The following is a 13,180-nucleotide window of genomic DNA, read 5'->3' on the forward strand; positions in this document are numbered from 1 at the left end:
CTGATGCATGAGTTAGTATAATATAATGATACTTGATCAACGTGATTATATTACAGTAAGTCATGCTGAGTTTCTAATGGAACGTGATGATTCACAGACTATAACATCATCATGTGCCATGTTACACGACTCTTACATCCTATTTTAACCTCAAACGTATCGAGAACATATTTTCTTGATAGTTCTATCTTTCCCTTGAATTCTGGTAATTTGACAAGTCAGATTGTGCTATTACCATTTCTTTCTTAGAACATTAACTATGTTCATTCTGAAATTTATATCTACGAATTTTGGACCATTATTCGCTTGACTTAAAGTCGGGAAAAGAAAACAAAAGCATGAAGCTCCAAAATAGAAATGGGGGTATAAATCGCAGCAAATAGGAGAGAGCATTAACTGTGGATGACAATGATTATAGGAAACAGAAGCAGGGACATCGAAATATAAGGGAAGATATAAAACCCAATAACAACACGGAGATTACAAACCGTAGATATTAATACGAATAACAATATAAATACACGGTAGAATTAAGAATAGAATCACCTCAAAGTAATAGTAGAAGTAAACAGATTCTTCTGGTGGAAGATTGAAAAGAAGGATAACATGAATAATAATTAGGAAAATATCAAGGATTAGAAATGAATTAAGCATTTTCAAAATCTTTGGGTGTATGAACTAAGAAAGAAAGTATAGGAATGGTGAGAATAATGGAACGGAAGAGTTGGATTTATAATAGGAATATCAGACGGAGTAATCGAGACAGATCACCGTATTTAATTATAGAAATATTACTTTCCTTATTCGCCGAAGAATCAGATCTTTTAGATTTCGAAGATTTTCTTTAAATCCCTTGAATTTCGGAATTCAACCAAGACAACGTCAAAAGTTAAGATACATCTTATTTTTTAAATTCAACCATGACTCCGTCAAAAGTTATGACGAATCTCTATTTAATCATTTCACTCTTTTGTGATAGCTTCACTCGTACTATTCACATAATCGAATTGTTTTATCCATATTACTCAACGATGATAAAACTCTATTTATCAACTCATATTCGTCATGAAAACATTTTTATTGTTAGCCATGACCACCTCACTCAAATTTCGGGATGAAATTTCTTTAACGGGTAGGTACTGTGACGACCCCGAGATTTCCGACCAAATTTAAACTTAATCTTTATATGTTTCTGACACGATAAGCAAAATCTGTAATGTTGGGTCTTAAAAATTTTGGAACGATGTTCATATATTCAGTTAACCTTAGACTATTCCCAGCGATTCATGAACGATTGTTGTAAATAAATATGTGTATATATATATAGGTATATAAATAATAATTAGAGATATTAAATAAAGCATTATATGATTTTATGATTTGAATTAATAATTAAATTGTTAGTTAATATATATTTATGTAAATATAATGTAATTCGAAAATAAATGGTTTTGAATTAATTTGGGAAACAATAGTAACACTCGTTTATCATTCAAATGGTTATTTAAACAAACTTATATGATTTTAAAATAAATGGTGATCCAAAAATGAGTTCTATAAATTTTAGGCTTACTAAAAATGTATTTAGGATCTAGTTATTAAATTTTAACACTTTTTATATTTTACCCAGGATCGGGAGTGGGCAGTGAGTTAATTTTTGTTTAATAAATTATGATCGAATTTTATACCATAATGGCCAAAATAAATAAATATATTTAATTTAAAAATATGGAATTTTTCAGAGGAATTTTATCCGCCACTGATTAAACAACGGGGTATGAAATTTAGTCCGTGAATAACGACGGGTAATATATCCACACGTTTTTATAATTATTATTATATATAATACTATTCTCTAATTTGAACCATGACAGAAAATATCGAATCTGAATAACTTTATGATATATTACCATTACAATTATTGTACTAAATTGAATGATTTAATTACTGTGTTTGTAGGCTTTCCTTTCTTCTTTCCATTGATTGATATATATAAATATATTATATTCACATGTAAACATCACCAATTCAAAACACCATCGGATACTTTTTTTTTGATTCCTTTTCAAATCATTCCATCATCATTAGTATTATTATACTATATTTATTATTATATCATACATTATTATATAATTATATATCTATATTTTATATCAATATATATATATATATATATATATATATATATATATATATATATATATATATATATATATATATATATATATATATATATATATATATATATATATATATATATCTATAAATCTATATATATGCGAGAGGGAGATCGGTTTCTATTATCAACCACCATCACTCATCGACAACTACCATCCGCCACTACCCTGGGTCATCACCTATCGTGATCCCTATCTAAAACCCATCACCACCTTCATTTCCTTTCTCTGTTTAGATTTAAACCAACACAAACCCGTCATCAAACAACCACTGGTTACCTATGACCAATAAACATCCACCATCCTTCACATTAACAACCACCCATTGCTACTACTACAAAATGCTAAGTTGCTGTTTCTAGTCATTGTACACAGAACTAAACCATTGAATTGCAGCTACTATGTTTTCTTTCTTTCTTCTCAAATGTCAAACCCACAACTGGTTGTTCAATGGTGCAGTCCGACCTAGACCTTCTGTTGCCGCTGAAGTTACTTATTTATAAACGAAACCCACTTACAGTGAACCTGCAACTAAATTGCTTCGCTATTCGCTGCTGTTACTACTACGTATATTGCTTCTGTTTCATGCATGTAACGGCAAAGATGATGGTCACCTTGATAGTGATGATGTACGATGTATTGGTAACGAAGAATAGTTGTAGTATGGTGAGTTTACAAAAATCGATACCTACAATCTATTTATCATTTATGCAAGTAATATTAGTTTAAACTGAGATGTGGACATTTAATGAAGTTAGTGGAATATGACATGTGTTGAGGTGGATGACAACCATAAAACCCGATATATACTCCGTTATTTTGAAGTCGGGCCAATTTTGTTCTTTTATTTTTGGGCCGTTTGAAATGTTGGGCAGATTTTTGAGTTGGGCTTTTAAGTGATAGTTTGCAAATTGGGATTCATAACTATTAGGCCGATGTAATCTGGACCGAAACAAGCTGGTGACATTGAGGTGTTAAATACAGCCGCATTTTTCTTATTTATGGATGATATCGATGATGAATTGGTGAAGCATGAAGAAGAGTGAAACAGAAAACAGATTAAATAAAATTAGATTAAAGATTAAAATAGAAAAGCATGAATGGAGTAGTGGTTTAGGAGTGTTATTGGGTTAGCGGGATGTCGCGGGTTCAAACTCGGGCTTGGACATTATTTTAAGGGCTACTCCTTTGAGGTAGTTATGTTATATTTATTATTATTATTATTATTATTATTATTATTATTATTATTATTATTATTATTATTATTATTATTATTATTATTATTATTATTATTATTATTATTATTATTATTATTATTATTATTATTATTATGGTCATTGTTATAAGTATTATTATTAGTATTACTATTATTATGATTATTATTATTATTATGAATATGATTATATATGTAAAAATTAATCTTAATACATTATAAACTTAGTTAATCAAAATTACGTGTTGATATAAATACAAATGATATAGGTTCGTGAATCCGAGGCCAACCCTGCATTGTTCAATATCGTCATATGTATTTTTACAACAAAATACAGTATTGTGCGTTTCATTTGCCCTTTTTCTCTCTTTACATTTTTGGGCTGAGAATACATGCAAATGTTTTATTAACTGTTTTACAATAATTATATGCGTGAGTTTTATTTGCCCTTTTTCTCTGTTTACATTTTTGGGCTGAGAATACATGCAAATGCTTTATTAATTGTTTTACCATATTTACATGCGTGAGTTTCATTTGCTCACTTTTTAAATGCTTTTGCAATATATATTTTTGAGACTGGGAATACATGCGCTGCTTTTATAAATGTTTTACGAAATAGACACAAGTACGTGAAACTACATTCTATGGTTGAATTATCGAAATCGAATATGCCCTTTATATTAAGTCTGGTAATCTAAGAATTAGGGAGCAGACACCATAATTGACGCGAACTCTAAAGATAGATCTATCGGGCCCAACAAGCCCCATCCAAAGTACCGGATGCTTTAGTACTTCGAAATTTATATCATGTCCGAAGGAGGATCCCGGAATGATGGGGATATTCTTATATGTATATTGTGAATGTCGGTTACCAGGTGTTCAATCCATATGAATGATATTTTTGTCTCTATGCATGGGACATATGTTTACGAGAAATGGAAATATGAAATCTTGTGGTCTATTAAAAATTATGAAATGATTATTTATGTTAAACTAATGAACTCACCAACCTTTTGGTTGACACTTGAAAGCATGTTTATTCTCAGGTATGAAAGAAATCTTCCGCTGTGTATTAGCTCATATTAGAGACATTACTTGGAATCATTCAAGGCATATTTCAAAAGACGTTGCATTCGAGTCATTGAGTTCATCAAGATTAATATTAAGCCAATTATAGTTAGATGTATTATGAAATGGTATGCATGCCTGTCAACTTTCGATGTAATGAAAGATTGTCTTTTCAAAAATGAATGCAATGTTTGTAAAATGTATCATATAGAGGTCAAGTACCTCGTGATGTAATCAACTGTTATGAATCGTTTATAATCGATATGGACTTCGTCCGGATGGATTAGGACGGGTCCTTTCATGGTCGGGAAGAGCGAACTGGGTGATGGATCCGCCAATGTGTTATCTTAGAAGATAGAGAATCAGTCCGGGAAGAACATTTTAAAGAGACGGTTAACGGCAAGTTGAAAATGGAGGGATCTAGAGATTGATTTCTCTTAGATCGTTTGGTTAGTTTCTGTCTTTTTCGGGTAGTATTATTTAGTTCGTTTTATTGTTTATTGGGCTGTTAGGGGATGCTCGTTTATAGATAGTTTTCATTTGGTTGGTTGTATTCTAGGTGCGAGCTCCCCGATGCCCCCGTTTATTTGTATTCTTCGTTGAAGGCGTTTTCTTTTGAAAAACGACCTTGTTACGATATGATTTTTCGTTATTTGCCAACAAAAAAAAAACATGTAAGGCAATTAATTGGTGTATATAAAATGCCAACGTTGGGGTTTTAAAGATAAAAAATGAAATTTAGTATTAAAGATGAAATCACTGTTGATCAAAGTATTAAAGATGAAACCACTTGTTTATTTAACTTGGAGATCGATGGAGAAGGATCTTTCAAATGTAATTTGTATTTTAACCTTGTGTTGTAGCTCTTGTGCTACTGGCTTGTCTCTCTTAGCAAGAGATCAGGAGTTCGACTACCGTGGGGTGCAGCATTGCACACTAGGTTGCCCCTTTACCCTTGATTTTTACTCAAGGGTGCCTTTCGTACATATCGTTGTGGTGGCAGTGGGGGAGGGGAGGTTTTACCGCCCACGCCCTCGGATGAGGCCGGATTTCTCCTGGTAGCAGTTGGGGGAGTTTTGCAACTGCAAGGAGATGAATGCATAGGTGGTTAAGTCCATCTGGATGATCCCGTACCGCTGTTCAAAAAAAAAAGATATCATTTGTGTTTTGCATGAATATAGTTTTGGGGATGTCAGCTTGAGTTACGTTCCTGTTTCATTTGTGCAAACAATCAGGTCATTTACCACGACCAAAAATGACTTTTCGAGCTCAACGACCATTGCGTTCATTCATGAACGATTGGACGGAAAATGTTAAACTACCCGAATGGTTAGCGTTCAACAAAGACTTCTCTAAAGGTCGACACTGATGCATATACGATGGATGGTTCAAGAAGATTCAAGAAGGGTGTAGGATGAGATCGGCATGGAGAACAAGTAATCTGCAACAAAGTTTGATTTTAATTATAATTAGTTTGTTTTATTTTTGAATAAGAATTTTATCCAATATTTGTTTCCTTTTTTATGTTAATCTTGTTTTTCAAGTCAAGTATTAGTCCTCTATGTAAAGAATGACCTTGGATTTTATTATTCGTTCACTTTTTGATATTATTTGATTTAGGAATAAAAGAATACACAAGTTTGCGTTTTTATCCTTTTTGATAATTTCATTCTTTGCTACAATTTAGGCCTAACGATTCGTTAGTTATTATACACCTTACTTTCCTTTATAATTTTATTGTTTTATATTGTGATCGGGGCGGGATTATGGGTTGTGCTAGGTGTGCGCTTACACATGACCCATCATTCATAGGAGCTCAAAAATCAAAAACCCAACAATATTATACTAGTCCATTTATATGGCTCCAAGGTTAATTTATTTATCAAAGGGCCCAGATCCATTTGTTTCGCAGGGTTTTACTCCGTAAAAATTTAAAACCTTATTAATACTCCATTAGACACCAGCACATACGTTTTCTTAACTTCGTCTATTGTGCCTTAAATTTCAATATCAACGTTCATAAATTCATAGATGCAACAGGTATGTATAATTGTTATTTTATTTTATTTAGTATATTAAATATTAATATTAATTAATATGTAAATGTAAATATTAATATTAATAATGAAGAATAATACGATTATTTTAACAACGTAAACCTTGTTTAAATTATTAGTTGTGCATCCGGTATGTATCAATATTGTTTGTCTACATCATCGTTCATTATTTGTGCCTCCTATGTATATATGAATCGTCTTTCTGTTGGGAATTATAATCTGATGAGTCAAAGTATTTTGCAGTTTTAGAGTCTGGAGTTTTAGAGTCTGAGGTTGCAGACTCTGGTGCTTATTGAAGTCAACGATTTGAAGATGTCTTGATGGCTAAGCTAAGGAAGATTCTGGAGATATGTTTAAATATTAAGAAGATATGTTTTGATTCGGTTTTATCTCCAGAAGATTAACTTCAGAATTATTTTGCATATTTGTTAAGTTTTTAAGTTTATCTTTTCCTTATTTGTAGCAAAGTAGTTTTGGAAACCAAATCTCCAGATTTGGTTTTGATCTGTATAAATAGGGACGTGTGCTTTTCATTCGATGTATCTCTTTTTGCACGATCAATATTATCAAACATATATTTCATATCGTGTTCTCTCAATTCTTGTACTTATAATTCTTATTTATTGTTAGATTGAGAGTCTGGTGTTCATAGATCAAATACTGTGAACTTATAACTGGTATCAGAGCGGGTAAGGTGTAAATTCTATTACGGTGATCTTTACAAACGATCCATATTTTTATCAATATGTCTACCAGTATCATTCCTACCCCAGTTATGGCTGGAAAAAGTGTGCCAATATTCGATGGCACAGACTTTGCAACTTGGAAATTGAAAGTCCTATGGTTTTTAGGATCCATTCATGAAGAAGTTGAGCATGTTCTTACAACAGGACCTATTATTCCTGGTTCTATGATAGCTGCTGTTCCTGCCACAGATACTGTTGCTGCTCAACCTGCCTATTTTCGTGAAACACCAAGAGAAAGGTGGACTGAAGCAGAAGCTATCAAGTACAAACTAGATAGCAAAATAAGGAGTATTATTGAGAATGTTGTTACTGTTCCAATTCTCAGAAAGATCAGTCATGCCAAGACTGCTAAAGCTATGTGGGATCTGTAGCTTAATGACTATGAAGGAGTCACCGTTGTTAAGACTCAGAAGAAAAATAATCTGATTAGATGTTATGAAAATTTTGCTGCTCAGCCTAAAGAATCTTTGAGTGATCTTCATTCAAGATTTCAGGTTCTGATAAATGATCTTGAAAGTATTAGGGTAGAGAAAACACAACAAGTGTTGTGTCAAAAGTTCATTGAACTGTTACCCTCAAACTTTGAATATGTGATTACATCTATGGTAATCAGTGAAAAGATAGATAACTATGAGTTAAGTGAATTGTTTGGCATACTGTCAAAATTTGAGGAAACTCAATTAAAGAACAAGATCAATGCTAAGAAAACTGCTAGCGATCCAGAAGCTGCATTGGTGGCTACCACAAAGAAGAATAAGCAATTGTTCTCTAGTTACTCTAGCAAAGTTGAATCTGAAAGTGATGAAACTTCTGATGATGATAGTGAATCTGATGAAGATGAGGAGATCAAAGATTTGGAAGTTCAGATGGCTCTTTTGACTCAAAGGATTGAGCAGAAAAAGTTTGGTTATAAGAAGGGTAAAGGCAAGGGTACTTTTGATCCAAAGAAAGCTAAATGCTTTAAGTGTGGCAAGATAGGACACATAGCTGCTGATTGCTGGTCTAAGGGTGAAGGAGGTTCAAATAGCAACAAGTCTGTTGACAAAGCAAGAAAGTATAAGCTCAAGTACATGAAGTTAAAGAGTGAAGCAGAAAAATCAAAGAACAGGAAAAGGCTTTGTACACAGAAGCATGGGAAGATGAAGACTCATCATCTGATGAGGAGGAAGATAAGTGTCTTATGGCTTTAATTGATGGTAGTTCTAGCAAGTTTGAGGAAGATCTGAAAGCTATTGAGAAGATGGATAAAGACTCTACTTGTAATAAAGTTTCTGCTTATAAGGTACAAAACTTTGTGAACTATCTTGATAATGAAAAAGTGAGAATGTTTCAGTACTTGCTGCTTGACTTTCAATGGTGTTTAGATGATATTGATAGGTTAAGAACACAAATTTTTGATCTTAAAAACACTATCAAAGACAAAGAAGCTGAAATTAAAATCTTGAAAAAATGTAAGGTAGAACTTGACACATATAAAATGGCATACACAGAAGAAACTAAAAGAATAAATACTGAATTAGGAAGATCGATGAAAAGGTCAAAACACTATGAATCAATTTGTAAATCTTGGTGTGTATCTTCCAAAAAGAATTCTGATGATATTGCCAAACAAATTTCAAATGATGTCAAAGCTATACTAGGTGAAAACTACATATTAGATAATAATGTGGAAGTTGATCCAAGTATATTCAAACCTGACATTCTACCAAACACATTAGTAAAATTTGATGGTGACAAAAAGATATTAACCAATGCTTTTGTAAGGTCATTAGATCCAGTTGAACCTTCTGAGACTATAATACTTGAAAGCAAAAATCCATTAGAGTCTGAACTTTTGAAACTTTCAGACTCTAGCATTTTAGTCTCTCAAGAAAATAGTGTATGTTCTGACCTAGAGTTTGACACCCAAGAGTCAAGTAGCAATAACAACTCTGAATCATCCTCTGAAACTGACACTTGTCCAGATCCAAAAGTGTTAACTAAAAGAAGGTCAAAGTCAAAACAAGCTAAGACAATTCAAAAACTCAAAAAGAAAATTTCTAAGCTCAATGAAAAAATCAAGAGTCAAGAAAAACCTTCAGTTAAAAGAACATCTTGTTTTCCTAAGGAAATTAAGAAGATATGGAAACCCAAAGTTTGTGAAAATAAAAGTGTCTTACAATCTGTTAAGGACAAGTTGATTTGGATTGGAAACAAGGCTTTTGTTTGGAGAGTGAAGAGCACTCCAACTGAACCCACTGAAAAGTGGGTTCCCCTTAAAAACTAACCATTTTCTTTTATTTTGTGTCTTGTGTAACATGGTAACATGTGGTATTTGGAAAGTGGTTGCTCAAGACACATGACTAGATGCAAAGAGCATCTTGTAGGGTTTGTTGAAGAAAAAGGTCCTTCTGTAAGATATGGTGATAATTCAGTTGCAAAGACTATTGGTTATGGTACTGTTATAGCTGGAAGTGTTTCATTTAAAAAGGTTGCTTTAGTTGAAGGGTTGAAGCATAATCTGCTAAGTGTAAGCCAAATTGCTGATGAAGATTGTGAAATCAGAATAAGAAAGAAAGCTGGTATTATTTATGATCCTAAAGGAAGACCAACACTTGTAGCCTGGAGATTTCAAAATGTGTATATGCTGGATCTAGATTCTGTTGATGCTGGAATTGAAACATGTCTGTACTCTCAGACTGTCCCTGAACTTAATTGGCTTTGGCACAAAAGGCTTTCTCATCTCAATTTCAAAAACATTAATGAGCTTTCCAAAAAGAAGCTTGTAAGAGGTCTGCCTCAACAGCCTTTTAAGAAAGATAAACCTTGTTCTGCCTGTATTATGGGTAAACAGACCAAAACAAAGTTTCCCTCAAAAACCCTGGCTACTATCAGTGATCCACTTCACATGCTTCACATGGATCTATTTGGTCCAATGAACACTAGTAGTTTGGGTGGAAAAAGATATACTCTAGTGATTGTTGATGAGTATTCTAGATTTACATGGGTTATTTTCTTAAATGCAAAAAGTGATGCTCCTGAAGAAATCATCAATTTGATCAAGAGAGAGCATGTTCAAAAAGGTGTTCTTGTTAAACAGTTGAGAAGTGATCATGGTACTGAGTTCAAAAATATTACATTAATTGACTTTTGTGAAGAGTCTGGAATTGGTCAAAATTTCTCTGCTGTTAGAACTCCACAACAAAATGGAGTTGCTGAAAGAAGAAACAGAACCCTTATTGAAGCAGCCAGAACCATGTTATGTCAATCAAATATTGCTCTAAGGTTCTGGGCAGAGGCAGTTAATACAGCATGTTATACTCAAAATAGGTCCTTGATTGTGAAGAAACATGGCAAAACTCCCTATGAGTTATACCATAAAAAGGTGCCTACTATTCATTACTTTCATGTATTTGGGTGTAAATGCTATATTTTAAATCAAAGAGATCAGCTTGAAAAGATGAGGCCAAAATATGATGAAGGTATGTTCATGGGATATTCTTCTGTATCTAAAGCTTATAGAGTATATAATCAGAGGAGAATGAAGATTGAAGAATCCATTAATGTTTCTTTTGATGAAAGTTCTATAGAAATGGATCAGTCATCCAGCACTGAGTAATCTGCACTTGGTGAATTGTCAAATTTAATTTCTGGAAACAGTGTTCAGACTCTGGATTCAGAGTCTGAGTCAGATGAACCTAATTTGTTTGGGTTGAAAAATGATTCTGCAGATAATTCTCATACAGAAGAAGTTCCACAAGAAGATGAGTCTGTTGTTATTCAAGAGGGTGATCAATCATCAAATACCACCTTGGATCCTGCTGTTCCTACTAGAAAATCATCTAGAAATATAGTTCCTCTAAAGCATCTTAAGGACTATGTTGTGGATCCTACAGGTTTGCCTAAGCCTAGTTCTTCTTCTCAGACACCTGTGTCTAACTTTGCTACAGCGAATTTTTGCTTCTTTTCAAGTTTTCTCTCACTGATTGAGCCTAAAGAAGTAGATGAGGCATTGGTTGATAATGACTGGGTTGAGGCTATGACTGAAGAATTGACAGAATTTGAAATAAATGATGTATGGAAATTGGTTCCAAAGCCTACTGGTAAAACTGCTATTGGCACAAAATGGGTTTACAGAAACAAGATTGATAAAGATGGTGTTGTGATCAGAAATAAAGCAAGATTGGTTGCTCAAGGGTATAGACAAGAAGAAGGAATCGATTATGATGAGACTTTTGCTCCTGTTGCTAGAATTGAAGCTATTAGACTGTTTCTGGCATATGCTACACACAAAGATTTCAAATTGTTTCAAATGAATGTGAAGAGTGCTTTCCTGAATGGTAAATTGCAAGAAGAGGTGTATGTGAAACAACCTCCTGGTTTTGTAAGTAAGAAATTTTCTAAGCATGTTTACAGATTGAAGAAAGCATTGTATGGTCTGAAGCAAGCTCCCAGAGCCTGGTATGATACCTTTTCAACATTTCTTATAGAAAAGAATTTTTCTAGAGGAGCCATTGACAAAACTTTATTTATCAAAAAGAACAAAGGTGATGTGTTACTTGTTCAAATTTATGTTGATGACATTATTTTTGGGTCTACTAATCCACACTTAAGAAAATGGTTTTCTGACATTATGTCTGAAGAGTATAGAATGAGCAATTTATGTACTTTAAACTATTTTCTTGGGTTGCAAATTAAACAGAGTTCTGAAGGCATTTTTATTAACCAAAGTAACTACATTTCTGACATGTTAACTAAATTTGATTTTAAAAATTGTTCTACTTTAAGAACTCCAATGAGTGTTTCTGAAAAGCTTGATAAAGATGAATCTGGGAAACTCACTTGTCAATCAACCTATAGAGGTATGATTGGATTTTTGCTATACTTAACTGCTAGTAGACCTGATATAATGTTTGCTACATGTCTTTGTGCACGTTACCAATCAGATCCTAGGGAGTCTCATTATAAAGCTGTGAAAAGAATTTTTAGGTACTTAAAAGGTAACCCTAACCTGGGTCTTTGGTACTCTAAAGACTCAGGGTTTGATCTAATTGGTTACACAGATGCAGACTATGCAGGTTGCAAATTAAACAGAAAAAACACTTCTGGTGGATGTCAATTGCTAGGTGGAAAATTGGTCAGCTGGTCTAGTAAAAAGCAGAATTCTGTGGCCACTTCCGCAGCAGAAGCTGAATATATTGCTGCAGGAAGTTGTTGTGCTCAGTTACTTTGGATGCAACATCAACTTTTGGATTTTGGGTTATCATTGACCAAAACTCCAATAATGTGTGATAATGAAAGTGCAATTGCTATTACTGAGAATCCAGTGTTTCACTCCAGGACCAAGCATATTGAAATCAGGCATCATTTTATAAGAAATTGTGTTGAGAAAGGCAAAGTGTTTTTTAAAGCATATTGGTACTAAAGATCAATTGGCAGATATTTTCACTAAAACACTTCCTGAAGAAAGGCATTTTTCTCTTCTTGGGCAACTTGAAATGTTAAATCCATCAGCTGAAATGTTGTCTAGTGATGATACTTTCTAAACTGTTGTTGTAAAAAAAATAAAAAAATCAGAGTCTGGGTGACATCATGTTATTCAGAGTCTGGAAAGATTTACTCTACTGGTGTAAGTTTGTGAAATATTTGTTTCCTTATTTGGTTTTTACTTACGTTTGTCTAAAGTGAAAAGGGTTATTTTTAAAGGGGGTAAAAGGTAATTTCTTTTGGGGGTTAAAAGTAACTTTTTGAAATTGTGTCAGGAGTATTTAATCCCTCCTCTTCTTTAAATCAATATCAAATTATAAAACCCTAATCCCTCTTTTCGATCATCATCTTCAAAAATTCCCTCAATCTTCAAAATTCTCTCTTTCTTAAAGCTAAATGGCAAGATTAAAGTTCATTCCATTCGTTCTTGTACATACTGCTAACATGGTTCGA

Source organism: Rutidosis leptorrhynchoides, chromosome 1 (genome assembly GCF_046630445.1).
Source record: "Rutidosis leptorrhynchoides isolate AG116_Rl617_1_P2 chromosome 1, CSIRO_AGI_Rlap_v1, whole genome shotgun sequence".
Lineage (NCBI taxonomy): Eukaryota > Viridiplantae > Streptophyta > Magnoliopsida > Asterales > Asteraceae > Rutidosis > Rutidosis leptorrhynchoides.